The sequence below is a fragment of the Sapajus apella genome, unplaced genomic scaffold, assembly GCF_009761245.1.
Source record: "Sapajus apella isolate SASKATOON/1434 unplaced genomic scaffold, GSC_monkey_1.0 scaffold50, whole genome shotgun sequence".
Classification (NCBI taxonomy): Eukaryota; Metazoa; Chordata; class Mammalia; order Primates; family Cebidae; genus Sapajus; species Sapajus apella.
In genome coordinates this window covers 10,241,393-10,257,741 of record NW_022436990.1, presented here as the reverse complement: position 1 = coordinate 10,257,741, position 16,349 = coordinate 10,241,393, and the positions used below count along the sequence as shown (strand labels likewise).

General features: G+C 37.1%; 1 protein-coding gene across 3 annotated transcripts in view; it reads left to right on the top strand.

Moving 5' to 3' along the window:
• AKAP6 (A-kinase anchoring protein 6) overlaps positions 1-16,349 on the top strand; it is a 685,039-nt gene that overhangs the window by 529,164 nt on the left and 139,526 nt on the right. The window lies entirely within an intron of this gene.

Genomic DNA, 16,349 nt, shown 5'->3' with positions numbered 1-16,349 from the left:
AAACATATATATGTATATATGCATATATATTATTTTCCAGTTCAATTGTAATATTTAATAGGTGATTTTAGAGAGTAAAAGAGTAGTGATGAAATTTATTTCCTAGTATTAATTACTTGATAATAGCTATACTCATAAAAATGAAAACAATAACCTATTTTACTTTTAGACTCAGACAACATGTAGGAGAAACTACTCCCCAAAGTTACATTACATGTTAATAGCATTATATAAACCTATGGGATGTAACTCTAGTCAAAATATTTCTTAAAGTAACAGGAGGAAAGAAGCTTTTTCATGCACTTGTTTACATTTATTTTTTAAAGTGCTTATAGTTCTGACTGAAACTATAATCCTCATATAAAGTTTTGGGATAAATTAAGTACACTGATGAAAAATTCTTTCTTATTATAAAAACCCAATGTCTAAGAATACAGAAAATAACTCCTGTATTCTTAGCCATTCAGAGTCATAATTCTGTTTAAGAAATGAAAAGGGATTTTTCAAGTTTTCACATTGACCTCTTTATATAACTTGTTGCTCTATCAGTATATTTTAATACATGAGACATGTTTTATATGTAGTCAATTCGTGTTACTTGATTCTGTAGCCATTTATTCACCAGAGGAAAAACATAGTAGCAAATAAGAAAGAAAAGGTTAAATCTTGAAGCATGAACAATAAACTGCTTTGAGGCTGTAATGTGCTTTAATTTCTCTAAATGCCTAAATAGCCTCTGGTGTACATGCAAGCACAAACTTTAGGTCACATTTTCATGTTTTGTAAAGCCCTGGGGATTGAACAGCACCACGTGCTTCTGACCCCAGATTCCAGGGACCCAACCTGAGCACTCACTCTGGGCTCCACAAATCATAAATCTGCCCTGGGAATTGCTTAGTTAACAACAAGCATTGTTCTGTGAAGTGGGAGTAGGTGAACTTGCCTGATATCCTTTGTTTATGCTCCCTGGGGTGCTGAAGGCTATGTATTGTGCAGAAATTTAAGAGTGCACTGAAAGAAAGCCAGCTATTTAATACTAAGGACGAAAACCATATACTCCTTTCTATTTTCTGTTTACATACAGAAAAGCATTGTTTGAGAAATGCATGTGGGTGAGGTTATCTGGGGTGTCCTGCCCTTAAAACTCTCTGTTCCCACAGTCAAATCCTTAAGTCTGAAGCCTTAAGAACATAGCTTTGTAAAATTATCTGCTCCAATGATACGTTAACTTCATTAATCATTCTTTTTGTTACATAGAATGAACATTGTTTCCAATAAATAATTGTGGGAATGGTGTGGGCTTTCATGGATCTTCATTCCATATGCAGATATCTAATATACTAAAGAGAAAAGTAAGTTGGTGATACAATTCATATCATTTTATTTCCTTCTCATGCCTACAAGCATGCTAAAAATATTATATATACTAACAAAGTTGAAAAATGAATAAGACTACTCCAGGGAAGACTCAGCTGCTACATTGAATAGTGATCTTAAATTTCTGAGAATTTTACGTGACCAAAATATCTTTTAGAAATGAATTTATAACCTCTCTAACTTGACAAAAGGGTATGTATCAAGGTGATATATCACAGCTTATATATTATGCAACTATGAATTGTGTAGTTAGCAGTTATGAATATATGTGGTAAGAGGATTTCCCTGAACATATGTGAGGCTGTATGAGTTCCAGTAACACAGTTTGTTCACCTGTGGGAAACATTTGGCACTTGCTCCAGCATCCCAAAGTGGAACCGTAGCTCCTGGAGGGTGTGAGTCTCCGGTGATTACAACAGTAGCAAAAGCCAATGCTCTTCAGTTTAGGTGAAAGCACTTATCAGCTGCCTTTTTTTCATCCAATAAATATCCCTGAGGGCCTGCTATGTGCATAGCGTGATGCTCTGGGCATTGTTTATCAAGAACACTTACTTTCTGTATATTTTGTAAAGTGTAACCATATCTTTTTCATATACCTTTTCCTATTGAGAGGTTGTCTGATTTTATTTTTCTAATGAATTTCAAAGATTCAGTTTAATTTGCGAAGTAGCATCATTCTTTCTGTCAGTACTGGTGTAGATTTAAAACCTTGTCTTTTGTTCAGTCTATATAAAGGAGAGAACTGAGAGGCAAGGATAGAAGGTTTAAGGTGGAGCTAAGACCTCAACTCAGAACTCTGGCTCAAGAATGCAGAAGATAATCTATAAAGTCACTCTTTGCCCTCTCTGTAAGGATTTGTGTGGACTCTTAATGACCCTTTCCCCAAAATCTGGTTTTGTACGTATTCCATACTATATGATATTTAAACTAAGGTATCTTTCTACTATGGAGAAGTGGAAGTCTTAAGTAGAGTTTATTAAAACCACAAGGAAGTTTGGGCAAAACATTGCAAAGCAGGTTAAAGTCAAAACAAAATTAACTCATTCATTAATTTGACAGACTTTTTCTTTTTTTAGATAGGGTCTCATTCCCATTGCCCAGGCTGAAGCACAGTGGTGTGATCTTGGCTCACTGCAGCCTCAACTTCTTAGCTCAGGTGATTCTCCCACCTCAGCTTCCTGAGTCACTGGGGGTGAGGCACCATGCCCAGCTAATTTTTTGTATTTTTAGTGGAGACAAGGTTTCACCATGTTGCCCAGGCTGAATTTGTCAGACATTTTTAAAGTACCTTCTATATGTGTCAGGCTCTATGAAGTGCAGAGGTTAAAATGGTGGAAATGAAATGGTTCCTACATTTGAGAAGCTCACAGTTTGGTGGAAGGAACCATATCTCTGCAAGCAGCATATAATAAAGATTTTAAGTGTTGAGTTAGAAATCTGTGTGGGGAAGAGGGCAGGACTCATTGAAAGCAGAGCTCAATTCTGACTGTGTCGAGTAGAATTAGAGAAGGTCAGGAAAGACAGTAGAGAGAGAAGGCTCTGGAGATGGTTTTTGAAAGAGGGCTAGGTCAGCAGACATGTTTTTCAATTTAACCTGGAAAACACATATTGAGCACCTACAAAGACATACCATAGTCCCTGCCTTCATTGAATTTACAGTCTAGCAAGAGAGTGCGGCATTAAGCCAATGTTGATCTGTGCAGTGAGAGAGAAGGGGAAATAGAGAATGCTAGGGAGCTTAGGGGAAACTGGATGAGCTCTATAAGGCAGGGCTGCATCTGTCATGTTCACTGCACTCTCTCCTGCATCTGGTGCAGTGCCTGGCAAGTGCTAGATACCCAGCAAATGAATGGATGCAAGAATGAATAAATGAAACTGATCGAGGGCTAAAAGACAGGGAGAAGAGGTCTGGGATCATCAGACTGCTTACTGTTTCATAGGACTGAAGAGGAGGATTCAAGTTGGGGGAGATGTGAAAAATAAGGATTTGGAAGAAGATGAAGTCCAGATCCAGAAGTTAACCATTGAATTCATGGTTCTTAAGCAAGATAGTGTATCAGGGATAACCTGTGGAGCTTTTAAGCAGAAAAAAAGCCAGCCTGTCCCACCCTATTGAAAATTTTGATTCACTAGGGAGAATTGAATGATAGTGATTATGTTTTAATGCTCATCACCAGCTGAGAACCATTGCTTCAGTAGTTTTCAATGTATAGTCTCTGGACCACTAGCAGCAGTGTCTCCTAGGAATTTGTTAGAAATGTCATTTCTAGGTCCCACTTCAGACCTACTGAACTGGAAAGTCTAGGAGTGGAGACCAGCAATCTTTGTTTAACAAGAGTCCCAGGGGATTCTTTTTTCTTTTCTTTTCTCTTCCTTCTTTCTTTCTCTCTCTTTCTTTCTTTCTTTCTCTTTCTGTCTTTTTTTTTTTTTTTGACAAAGTCTTGCTCTGTTGCCCAGGCTGGAATACAGTGGCATGATCTTGGCTCATTGCAAATTCCACCACTTGGGTTCAAGTGATTCTTGTGCCTCAGTCTGTCAAGTATCTGGGATTACAGGTGCATGCCACCATGCCTGGCTAATTTTTATAGTTTTAGTAGAGATAGGATTTTGTCACATTGCCCAGGCTAGTCTCGAACTCCTGACCTCAAGTGATCCACCCACCTCAGCCTTCCAAAGTGCTGGGATTATATAAGAGTGAGCCACTGCGCCCAGCCCCTCCCAGGTGAATCTAATGCTGAAGTCTGAGAAATGCCGCTTTGTGCATTAAAGATTTTTTAGGTTGACAGTTAATGCAGCACATGGATACTAGATGGAGACTGAGGCCAGAAAGTATCAGTAAACCTCAGTAACCCACGGGATGAAGAAAGTGAGGGAAAAGGAACCATTCTGATGCCCCAGTTATTGACTCAAAGAGAAAGAAAACAGGAATATTTGGATTCAAATGACTTTGGTGTCATTTAACATGTAATATTTATTGAGCACCTATTAAGTGCAGGCTGTGTTAGGCACTGGGGACATAGAGGCAGTGGGACACGAAGGGTGATAGGTATATGGAAAGCAGGAAAACCTTCCAAAAGAAGTGTCATGGAGGATGGTCCAGGGTCAGAAATGACAACAAGGGTGTTTCTCACAGAAGAGGCAGTGTGTGCAAACAGCCAGAATCGCTACAGGATGCCCAGTATGACTAGAGTGGTAGTTTGCAACAATTATCTACTAGCTGTGTGGAGAATAGATTGTTTAGGCCTAGGCTAGACAGTGCTCAATTAAGAGGCTATTCCAGTCATCCAAACAAGAAATAGGCCCTGTGCTAAGGCAACAGTGATAGAAACTGAAAGAAAGAAGCTCCATTGACAAATCTTGGTCACTGGGTAGATGAGATTATTGAGGGAGGAGCTATTTGAGAATGGACCTCCATATTTCAGACTCGTGCACTCTAGGAGACAGATGTGGCATTCACTGAGGAGGGGAATGCAGAGGAGGAGTAAAAGGGATGAAAAGCAGAGTATTTGAGACATAGTTCTTTCCCTGCTCTTGGAAACATCCATGTAGAAAAGCCCAGGAAGCAGATCTGGAGCTCAGAAGTGTTTTGGGCTTCTCAGCCAACATTAAGGACAGCATGTTAACTACGGGGTAGCAGAAGATGAGACAGCCAAGAATTTACCTTGTGGTAAACTGTGCTCTCCCTGCAAGGTGAACATAGCATTGTCTTTAAGGAATGCTTATTTTTAAAAACATGGGTAAGCAGAACATTTGTATTTTACTTAGAGTATTTCCTGCTGTGATATTCAATAATTATAAAATAAAGAATATGCCATTGAGAATTCCAGGTAATATCTTGATTGACAGGAATTGAGGACGACAGTTGACTATTATTTTCTGTCTCGAAGCTATAGGTAAAACTCCTGATCCTAGATATTAGATTGCATTGAGTCTGCTCAAACTGCTTCCAACTACACAAATAATGTGTTTCTTTAGGGTTAAGTCATGCATTCACTATAGTCTAATTTCCTAAAAGGAGAGAGGACAAGTAGATTAAAAATTAAGAATAGAATTCAAGTTAACTCTCTGCTACTTTGTAGCTATGGAAACTTGATTGGGACATTTAACCTTACCAAATTATAATTTCTGTCTATAAAATGTGAATGATTATCCTAGTCTACTTCATGTTTTTTGAAGAAAGGAAATGCAATAATTGATAGGAAAATATCTAAAATACCTAGAATATAATAGATAATATGAAAAACAAGCTATTGAAATGTTTATTGTGCAACTACTGTGTTGCAGCCAGTAGTATGAGATGCTAGCAATGAAAAAGATACATAAGACTTAATCTCAAAAAAAAAAAAAAAAAAGACTTAATCTCCATGGCCTTCAGTGTAGTGAGAGAGAGAGAGATACAGACAGACATTTAGATACATCCTTATAAAACAATGGGCAGGGCTGGGCACAGTGGCTTATGCCTGTAATCCCAGCACTTTGAGAGGCCAAGCCAAGAAGATCATTTGAGCCCAGGAGTTCAAGACCAGCCTGGGCAACATAGTAAGACCTCCCCCCCCGACCTACCAAAAAAGTTTTTAAGTAGCTGGGCATGGTGGTTTGCATCTATAGTCCCAGCTGCCTAGGAGTTTGAGGTGGGAGGATTACTTGAGCCCAGGAGGTTGAGGCTGCGGTGAGCCGTGATCACACCACTGCACTCCATCATTGGAGACAGAGTGAAACCATGTCCCAAAAAATAAATTACTTAATGAAGAATGGGGAAATTTTGAGATATAGAGTGTTGGGGGTTACTGAGAAGGTTACCTAATCCAGCCTAGCTGAAAGGAGTCAGGAAGGCTTTGGGGAGGAGGGAATATCTGAGCTGTCAAAAGATGCATAGGTTTTAGACATTAGAAGAGGTCTGTGCAGTTGAATAAAATGGCTTTTATTCAAAAGTCAGGCAGTAACAAATGCTGGTGAGGATGTGAAGAAAAAGGAACCCTCCTACACTTTTGGTAGGAATCTAAATTAGTATAACCACTATGGAGAGCAGTTTGGAGGTTTCTTAAAAAACTAAAAATAGGGCTACCATACAATCCAGCAATCCCACTGCTGGGCATATACTCCAAAGAGAGGAAATCAGTGTAGTGAAGAAATATCTACACTCTTATGTTTGTTGCAGCACTGTTCACAACAGCCAAGCTTTGGAAGAAACTTAAGTGTCCATCAACCAATGAATAGATAAAGAAAATGTAGCACTTATACAGAATAGAGTACTATTCAGCCATGAAAAAGAATGAGCTTCTGTCATAGGCACCAACATGATGGAACTGGAGGTCATTATGTTAAGAGAAATAAGCCAGCCATAGAAAATCAAACATTGCATGGTCTCACTTTATTTGTGACATCTAAAAATCACAACAGTTGAAATCATGGAGACAGAGAAGAGAAGGATGGTTACTTGAGATGGGGAAGGGTAGTAGGGCATCAGAGTGGGGGAGACGTAGATGGTTAATGGGTTAAAACAAAATAGAATGTATAAGACCTAGTACTTGATAGCACAAATTGGCGATAGTCGATAATAACTTAATTGTGCATTATAAAATAGCTAGAAGAGTATAATTAGATTGTAACACAAAGGCTAAATATTGAGGGGATGGTGGCCCAATTTTCCATGATATGATTATTACTCATTGTGCTGCTGTACCAAAATAGCTCATGTACTCCGTAGATATATATACTTAACTATGTACCCACAAAGATTAAAAATAAAATTTTTGAATAAATAAATAAAACAAAAATTAAAAGAGAAATATGTAGAGGGAGGGTGAGGATTTCAGCCATAAGACAGGAACAAGGTAAAACATAGTAAACTTCAGCCATAAGACAGGAACGAGAGAAATATCTATATTTGTTGAGGTTTACTACAAATAATTTGATGCTATTGGAGCAGAAGGGCATGGAGGTGATTTCTGACTCTGCTTCCTGGAATTAGAAGGATTTCAAGAGAGTTTTTAGAGACTTCTGCTCCTGTGGTGAAGTTCCAGAAGATACCTCAGTCTCATCAGCTGTATGCCTGACTTCCTCTGGCTGTGAATGATATTGGGCAATGTCTACAGATGGAGCTACAGCTGAGGTTTATGCCTTGTATCTGAGATAACAGGAAGAGTTCATCCCTCATCACACAAGGTTTTAGTATAAATTTTTTTCCCAAATAGAAACAGCATATATAGGTTAATCCCAAGAACAACAGGCTGAATAAAATGAACTTTAAATTAAAATAGGATTATAGGCTAAAAATTTGGCAGGGAAGATGAGTTCATTTTCTTTTAGGAAAAGAAGTGCCTCTAGATGGGTATGAAAATACATATAAATATAACATTCCCAAAGAGGAGTGAAATTGACAAGTGAAAACAAATGAATCATTATTTAAAATACCACTTGATTAAAGACCAAATTTGTTTCTTTAAATTAATTAAGCAATAAGATATGCCAGATGACTTTAACTACATGAGAAGGGACATAACCACCCTGAATTTCCTGCCATGGGGTGATCTTTATTGTTTTCTGCTGAGCAGCAGGCCAAAATACTCATGCTGTCTCATAGTTCTCTCTCTGTCTGTCTCTCTCTCTCTCTCTCTCTCTCTCTGTCTGTCTTTCTTGCGTTCTCTCTCTCTCTCTCTCTTACAAACACACACACCCCCTGACCATTTTGAATTTCTGCCCAGTGGGTATTTTTAGAACACTACTACATGAAGTGTTTTCTTTTTGGTGCACACCAGCCATAAGATGATGTGCTATTCTTGTGTGTGCCAATGTTGATAACAGTCTCACATATAGATTAAGTCACTGGACAACCCAAAGAAATCTTGTTTCCATCCTGCATTTTTACTTCCTTCCCCTGAGCCTTACCTCAGTCTAATAGAAGATCAGTGTTCAGTTCAGGCCACTTTTGCCTCTTTCTTTGTGCTCTGGAACTGTTAAATAGTAAAATAACAATGTAGGCTACAGTCAAAAGGAGCCAAATGTGCCTGGCTACTTCCTGGATAAGTGATATTCTGACCACTATGTAATTATTAAGATAGGTCTTTCTGGACTAAAATAAACAAAATTTCTTACCAGTAGAAATGTATTCACTTGGGCCATGATATTATATGCCTTTAATATGAAATACATTAAATCGATTGGAGACCTAGACAGTATTCCACTTCAGTGATCTAATGCCATCCATGCCAAAAGCCAATAAAGGGCAAACCAGAGAGGTAGAAGCATGTTTTTGGGAGAAGTATGACTTCAAAGTTAACAGTATAGTCAACTAATAAAGATATATATATATATATATATATATACATATATATATACACACACACACACGCGCACACACACACACTCATATGTGTATATATAATCACACACACACACACACACACACACACACACTTCATAACAATGATCAATTTTTGTACTGTTTTGGGGAGTTGATGGGGCCCATTGAAAAAAGTAGGAATTTGCTAACAGGGACAATGAGAAGACACCTAAGACAAATCTAATTTACTTCATTTTAATATACTAAGGTTAATTCTTTTCTTTAAAATGTGTTCCTTGATTCATTCCCCTATCCCCTTCAACCAAGGATTTCAGTCAACTTACAAAAATATTGACAGTAAAATAGAATAAATGTTTGACTAAAATAAGTTAGGCAAAAGTCAAGTACTTTTAAGAAAATAAACAAATGTATATCCTATGTATGTCCTCAAGAAGGGCTCTGATTTGACTCTGTGCTATCCACACCCAAAAAATAAAATGGAATCTTAGCTATCAGATAATATATAGTGTCTTATGATTAAAAATAATCTGTATCAGATGAAGCACAACTTTTTATGCTGCTGAGACCTGAGAGGAATTTCTCCTGTAGTTATTTAAGGCAAAACAGGTGTCTGTGATACTACACCCCTACAAGAGAAGTCAAATCCCCAAAGCAGTTTTTTGATGTAGGCTGCAGAAGTGATGTAAAACCACAATTCAGTAAGAACAGTTCTATAAGTAACTAAAATCTTGTAGTCCAAGCATAGCACTCTCTGGGTGGGGTCAGCCTCAATAAAGGATAACTTTTCATACTAATTGTGCTACCAGGCTTTTGTCAGAATTGGGCAACAATTATTTCCAGGTTGTTTATCTATTACCTCTTACAACTTGGAAAACTAGTGAGGCCTAGAGTAGGGTAATCCTTTTATGAAAGGATGAACTGGCCAACCTACAGCAGTGTGCCATTAGGTTTGGATCCAGTGCCCTCTTTTTTTTTTTTTTTTTTTTTTTTTTTGAGACAGAGTCTCACTCTGTCACCAGGGGCCAGGCTGAAGTGCGGTGGCGCGATCTCGGCTCACTGCAACCTCCACCTCCCGGGTTCAAGCAATTCACCTGCCTCAGCCTCCCAAGGATCCAGTGCCCTCATAACACACAAATGGTAACATAGGGAGGTTTATCTTTTTTTAAAAGTCATCTCTTTGTATTTTGAAGTACATTTATCCATTTGTTCTTCCAACTGCTGATTTTAAAATTCTTCAGAATGTTTTCTGTTTCCTTAGATAGAACTTAGTCCAGCATATTATCTGAAAATTTGTACAAGCCTTTAACTTTCTGATAGTGTAACGGAATCCTCTAACTACACCCAGAAATCTACACAGATATTTCTAATGTTATGGATTGTCTTGTTGGTTAGAATTTTTGATAGATTATCTTGGTGCTTTATGCTTTTTATTTCAATAATAGGTATTTGTAGACAGATGGCCCATGAGAAAGCGGGGCCAGTTATTAACAAGATTGTAGGCTTGATTTTATTTTTCTTAGACATATTCACATGTATGTGGGTATATATAAAAACTGAGGAAATTACTGCTCTAAAGAACTCCATATTCCTTTTTATTTATTAACGGCAAAGGCAGGCTGCTTTTCTCATGAGGAAGTCGCTCATGAATTTTCATTCAAAATAGTAAATTAGTGTCCACACTTTAATATGTTTAGAGTGGAAAGGGATTCTACATGCAACTGTGCATATCAGATTCCATGTCTGGAAAGCTAAATTTTATTCTTTGATGATATTATGATTGGAGATATAACAGGCACCACTGTTATGTCTCCCTTCTGTGCTTATGTGACACATGGAATAAAGGAGGATGGGAAATTCTGATCTATTATTGGTTTTTTACTTCAATAAAATACTTAAACTACATTTTTGCAAGATTTTGTCACCACTCCTTTGTGTGTCTTTTTTGAAATACAGAGGCAAACTTTCCTAGGCAAATAATGTGAACAGTGAACACTTAGTGAATATTTGGGGAAGAAATCAATATGCTAAAGAAGCTAGGAAAATTGGATCATTTAATAGAACTCCCAGTATAGACAGGTGGTATTTCAGGAACCAGTCTGGTGTTTTTAGATGCCTTAGTGTGAATTAACATTAAGCATACAAAAGATGTATTATTAAGAGCCCAAAAATACACACCCACACACACACACACACCCACACACACACACACAATTACTCAGCCTTAGGTAGAAAACCTGTGAGGACTTTTAATGCTACATATTTTTTTCAACTAATAATTGCTCTATTTTGATGATTTCTTAATTTGGTTGTCTGTTTTCATCAAAATTCCTTAGTGAACCAAGTTGAAACCTCATATATTCACACACACCTCCCATTGATTTCACTTGGGTGAAACTTTATCGTTTAAGCAAAGTTTAAGTTGAAATGTTGAGTTAATGATGCTCACTTTAAATACCAAAGGCTGAATGCATTTATGTATTCAAACACTTAGCTAGTCAAACATAACTCCCATCAGGGTTTAGAGGAAAGATTATTTCTTAAACTATGCCGGCCTCACAAGTAATATATTACCATCAAATCTGCAGAAAAATGATACTAAATAAGCTTGTTAGTATTTTATTTATTTATAAAAGCCTTGGAATCTTTTATAACCTTAAAAAGGTAAAGTAAAGTGGTGGGCAAGATGTTGTGAAATGCTTAGAGCAATTACCCATAGTAGTTAAACCCAAACTTAGAAATAAACACTAAAGACAAATTTTGCACATCTATTTCTCCATAGTCTTGTCTGTTTAGATGCTTAAACTATAAAACCAGTACATATATAATTCTATATTTGTCTAAGAAAAACTGACTTCAAATTAGAAGACTTTTTCTCCCTATAACATGATTAAGCTACCTACAACAGAATGTCCAGCTCTTTTATTGTGAACCAATTTAAGATCAAGTATATGGCAATTTAAATAAAAAGTATCAAAAAGAATACATTTTGGTTAAGTGTTTGCTTTATAACACTTTCATAGAGTATATGTGAGTTTGCTTTATAACACTTTCATAGAAAATATAACATATTTAGAGTATTAAAATGGTATACTTACAGGCCTTTTAAACATATTTAGAGTATTAAAATGGTATACTTACAGGCCTTTTAAAATCTACATTACAAATGAGAGTGAATGTATTGACATAAACCCAAGCATAATTACAAAGAAAATTTTATGAGAAAAGTTCCTCCAAAAGAACTCATAGTTCTATTCCTATAAGATTATAAGCTACTTGCCACAATTTTAATCACCTCTCTCCCTTCGAAACAGAGAGGTGAGAGCAGTTGTCACTAAAAAGTCAAGAGAAGATCCTGGTTCTGAATTCAACTGATAAAAATCAGCATATTCTCCAAGGGAATATAGAACTGTTAACTAGTTCTGCCCTACCCTTGATAAATTCATTTGTTTATGGTCTTTTCTGTTTTCCTGTAGAGTGGCTGGAATTTTTCCTGGAGCACATTGTCTTTTATAAAATCACTCAAAAACACACCTTTGCAGGTAATATAAACATAAGAAAGTGAACTATTTCCTTACTTAAGAAGTTCCCTGTAATAATGGGCACATTCAATTGTAATCATTTCAGGACCTACAAAGAAATTTGGTAATTTATTTCTGATTTGCCAGTAATTTATTTCTGATTTGCCAGTTTTTTCATTTCTTTTGAGACATAGTCTCGCTCTGTTGCCCAGGCAGTGCAGTGGCATGATCCCAGCTCACTGCAAGCTCTGGCTCCTGGGTTCAAGCAATTCGCCTGCCACAGCCTCCCAAGTATCTGGATCTACAGGCATGTGCCACCACACATGGCTAATTTTGGTATTTTTAGTAGGGACTGGGTTTTGCCGTGTTGGCCAGACTAGTCTCAAATTCCTGACCTCAGGTGATCTATCCAGCTGGGCCTCCCAAATTGCTGAGATTACAGATGTTAACCACTGTGCCTGGCTGTGATTTGCCACTGTTATATGTTTGATATCACTAAATGTGGAAAAATCTCAGGTCTTTTCCAACTTGTGGATTAACACATGGCCAAGAATCTGAAATCAGGCACAAATGCTTTTAAGAAAAACGTTTTTGTCATCTGTTTTGAGACTTTGTAAGAATTTGTTGTTTAGGACATTGGTGTTCATCGTGTACCAAGGAAACTAAATGTGGTACCAAAGTATTTACTGTATTTAACAAATCAAATATCAAATCTGAATATTCTCAGCTAGGTTGAAAACAAACTAGACTGGATAAAGGATGAATATCTGTATTAGGTTTATTTGCTACTTACAGGTCTCCAGTATAGACTTTGAGAAAAAGTCTTAAGTGCATCTAACTAGAAAAAAATGACTTGTTCTAAGGCCCATCATAAGGAGAATAATAGAAGGAAACAGTTCAATAGATATAAATGCATGCAGTGAAAAAATTTCCATGGTTCAGAGCATTTCATTATTTTCTATATTTTTTAATTTATTTGAAAACTTCATTAATAATTCTCATGTTCATACACCTCCTTTATTTAGCTTTCAACATAGAAAAGAGGAGGAGGTGAAAGAAAACGGAAGGCAATTAACAATGATTTAACACCTACTACATATAATCATTTTAAGTAAGTGCATTTACCATTTTAGTATAGTAAAAACAAAATCTCACCTAAAGAATGAGTAAAGCAGCCTGTTCGTGTTGCAGTGGTTGTATTGGCATTTGGTGAGGAGATACTATTATGTCTGACACATTCTGCTTTTCTGAAGTCATTCTTGCCCCACTAAACGTTTTTGGTTTCTTTATCTACATTCATTTATCGTCATTCATTAGGGACTATGCTGGACACTGAGAATGCAAAGATAATAAATTTATCTCTTGCCCTTGAATTTCTTAGTCGTAATCAAAACTTCTTTTTCTGTTGTACACATGTATGAAAAAGAAACAAGCTTGTTTTCTCTTGCTGATTCATCATTTTTATGAGGCACCCTACACTCACACTTTTCTAGAAAAGCAAGGAAGAAACTTGCTTTAAGATCAGAGTTTAGGCCTTCACACACATTATAGCCTCCCTAATAAATTAACATTCTCTTTAGGAAATACTCTTTTGGAATCTATGCTCAGTTTTTTAGATTTTCGATTTGTCTCCATTCTTTTCTCCAAGATGACATCTGAGCATGTTCAGATTTACATGATCTTGTAATTCTGGGGTGTAGTTGAGTCCCCTGGCTTAACACAGTGATTAGGTACAGGCTGGGTGGGCTTATTGAAATGGGTTTTGTCAAGGGTTTTATGACGTTTCTGCCCACAGAGGGCTGTAGCTGGTCTAGCTTGTGTTGTTACCTCTTGGCTTGGTCAGGTTCTGGTGATATTTCTTGTTTACGAAGCCTCAACTCAGCCCTCACTGACCCTGCCAACTCCCTGTGGTCTGACTCCACAGGCCCACCTGGCTCTCCTTTTGTTGGGGAGGGGCGTCGTTGTGCCTTTGTTGTCATGGCAATGCCTCTGTCAGGTTCATCATCTGAACTCTCAGCAACCCTGGAGTCTCTTATTGGGAGAATGGGAGAACAACAGAGCAAAGAAAGTTCTAACCAAAGATCTCTCTCTGTCCACAACATCCCCTCTCCAGGTTGTTGTGGGAACACTGTATGAGGCAATTTCCTGGCAGAGTTCCGACCAGAGAATGGAGTGGACATCCTTGTGCTTTGGGCTTTCTTCTCAACCTGTCTCACATAACTTCTGTCTAGGTCTTAGGCCAAGAGAGAAGAGAACACACATCTGAGCACCTGCTCCTCCTGCCTTATTCTTTCTTATTCTCCAAATCCTCTGATGTGGAAAGAGTGAGCTTTCTCTTCCTTTCTCCTTTGCTTTAACAATCCCTTGAATCATACTCTTCTAATTTTGTGTGAGGCATTCCACCTTTTGTTTCTTTATGGTTAAAATATGGGAGGGTGCAAGGAAAGGGAAATAGTGACCGTAATTCAGGAAGTATTTCTAAATGGTTACACCTATCACGTAAGCAAATGTTTATTAGTTATTCCTTCTTAGTCAGAGTCCATGGTTTATTTTTTATTTATCCCTTTATTTATTTTATTTGTCCCTTTTACAATGGTTCGGTTTGGTTTTGTTTTAGTATTTTGAAATGGGATACTAGTTCAGATTTCACATATATTCTGGAAGCCCTTGCTACTCAAAGTGTGGTCCATGGACCAGCAGTGTTGCCAACACTTGTCACAAATGCAGAATCTCAAGCCCTACCCTAGAGCAGTTACTGAAGCAATACCTTCATTTTAACAAGATGATCAGTTGCAGTATATGCACATTTTAGTTTCAGAAACACTGTTCTAGGCCACCATACCTTTACTAGAGGTTATAACTACATCAGCTATACCCATCATTGGCATTCAGTAAACATTTATTAATAAACTTCACATGTTAGTCACTGTTGATTCTTGCCCTTGGGTGCTTATAGTTCTAATCAAGGATCTTTATGGTAAAGTAATTAAAATAAAATAGACAATCCTCTATTCCCCGTTACCCCCATCACCAGGCACACCTTACATTTTTTTGACAGATCTATTAAGATTAAATTATAAGTTATTAAATGTAGATTTTCATTTTCATGAAAAGCAGTCATTTAATATATAGAGACAGGAACAGGTAGTAATAAAATACTCAATTGAAAAATTTAGATTCATACCTGAGGCTGCTGCTTCATTAGTACTGATAGGGTTTTGCTCAGTTACAATTTGACAAGACTGTAGGATTTCTTTTAGTTGGGGTGATTTTGGGGGTAAAGGACAAAGTCATAGTTTTTCATTCTGTACTTTCATTTGCAGATCACAGTGTTTTAGAAGAATCTGGGCTTTACTTATTCACCAGGCTTTCAATAGAGAATCACATTAATCCTTTTAAGCTCCTTATTCTAATGATTTATTTTGTTGAAAACCATAGTGATCCTCCTTTGAATTTTAATGATTGCTGGCTATTCAAAGATTCATTGTTTTGACTTCCTGTCCTTACCTTTGTTTCCTACATGTCTGTGGGGAACACCTGTCTAATACTGGATCTGCCACTGGTTCTCACTGGCTTACCAGAGTCACTCAAGCCTATCTCTGAGTGTTAAGCTGAAATGCTAACTACTCATCCATAACAATAAATGTAGGATATATGTTTGCAGAGATAGGCAGATAGACAGCAGAGGGACAGATAAGTGATTGAGTGATTTCCCAGTGAATATAATATGTTAGATCCGATAGTATATATCAACATATTTGGATCTGATAGTGATCATTATAGAGAAATTAGTTAAATTGATATTCTTAATCATAAACCTGTTAGGATGTGATATCTATGGAAAATCTAGTAGAGGGGAAAAGGGTTAAAATTTTGAGGGTGCTGTTCTTACCCTAAATTCTGGACCATGTAACCTTCTGCAGGTCTCTGACTCTGTTAGTCTATTAAATGGCAGTGCTCTTTTTTAAGGATGCAGTGGTGATCATTTTGTTCAAGTGCTGCAAATCCTCAGAAAGGGTTAGAAAATGGAAATAGCCATAACATGTCTCGGCTATGAGCATTGGAATTGCATATTATGTTTTCACAATCTAAGAGGTGGCTGTTTTGCAGGTTTGAGTTTCTATTTTGCCCACTGTGTAACAACATAGAAA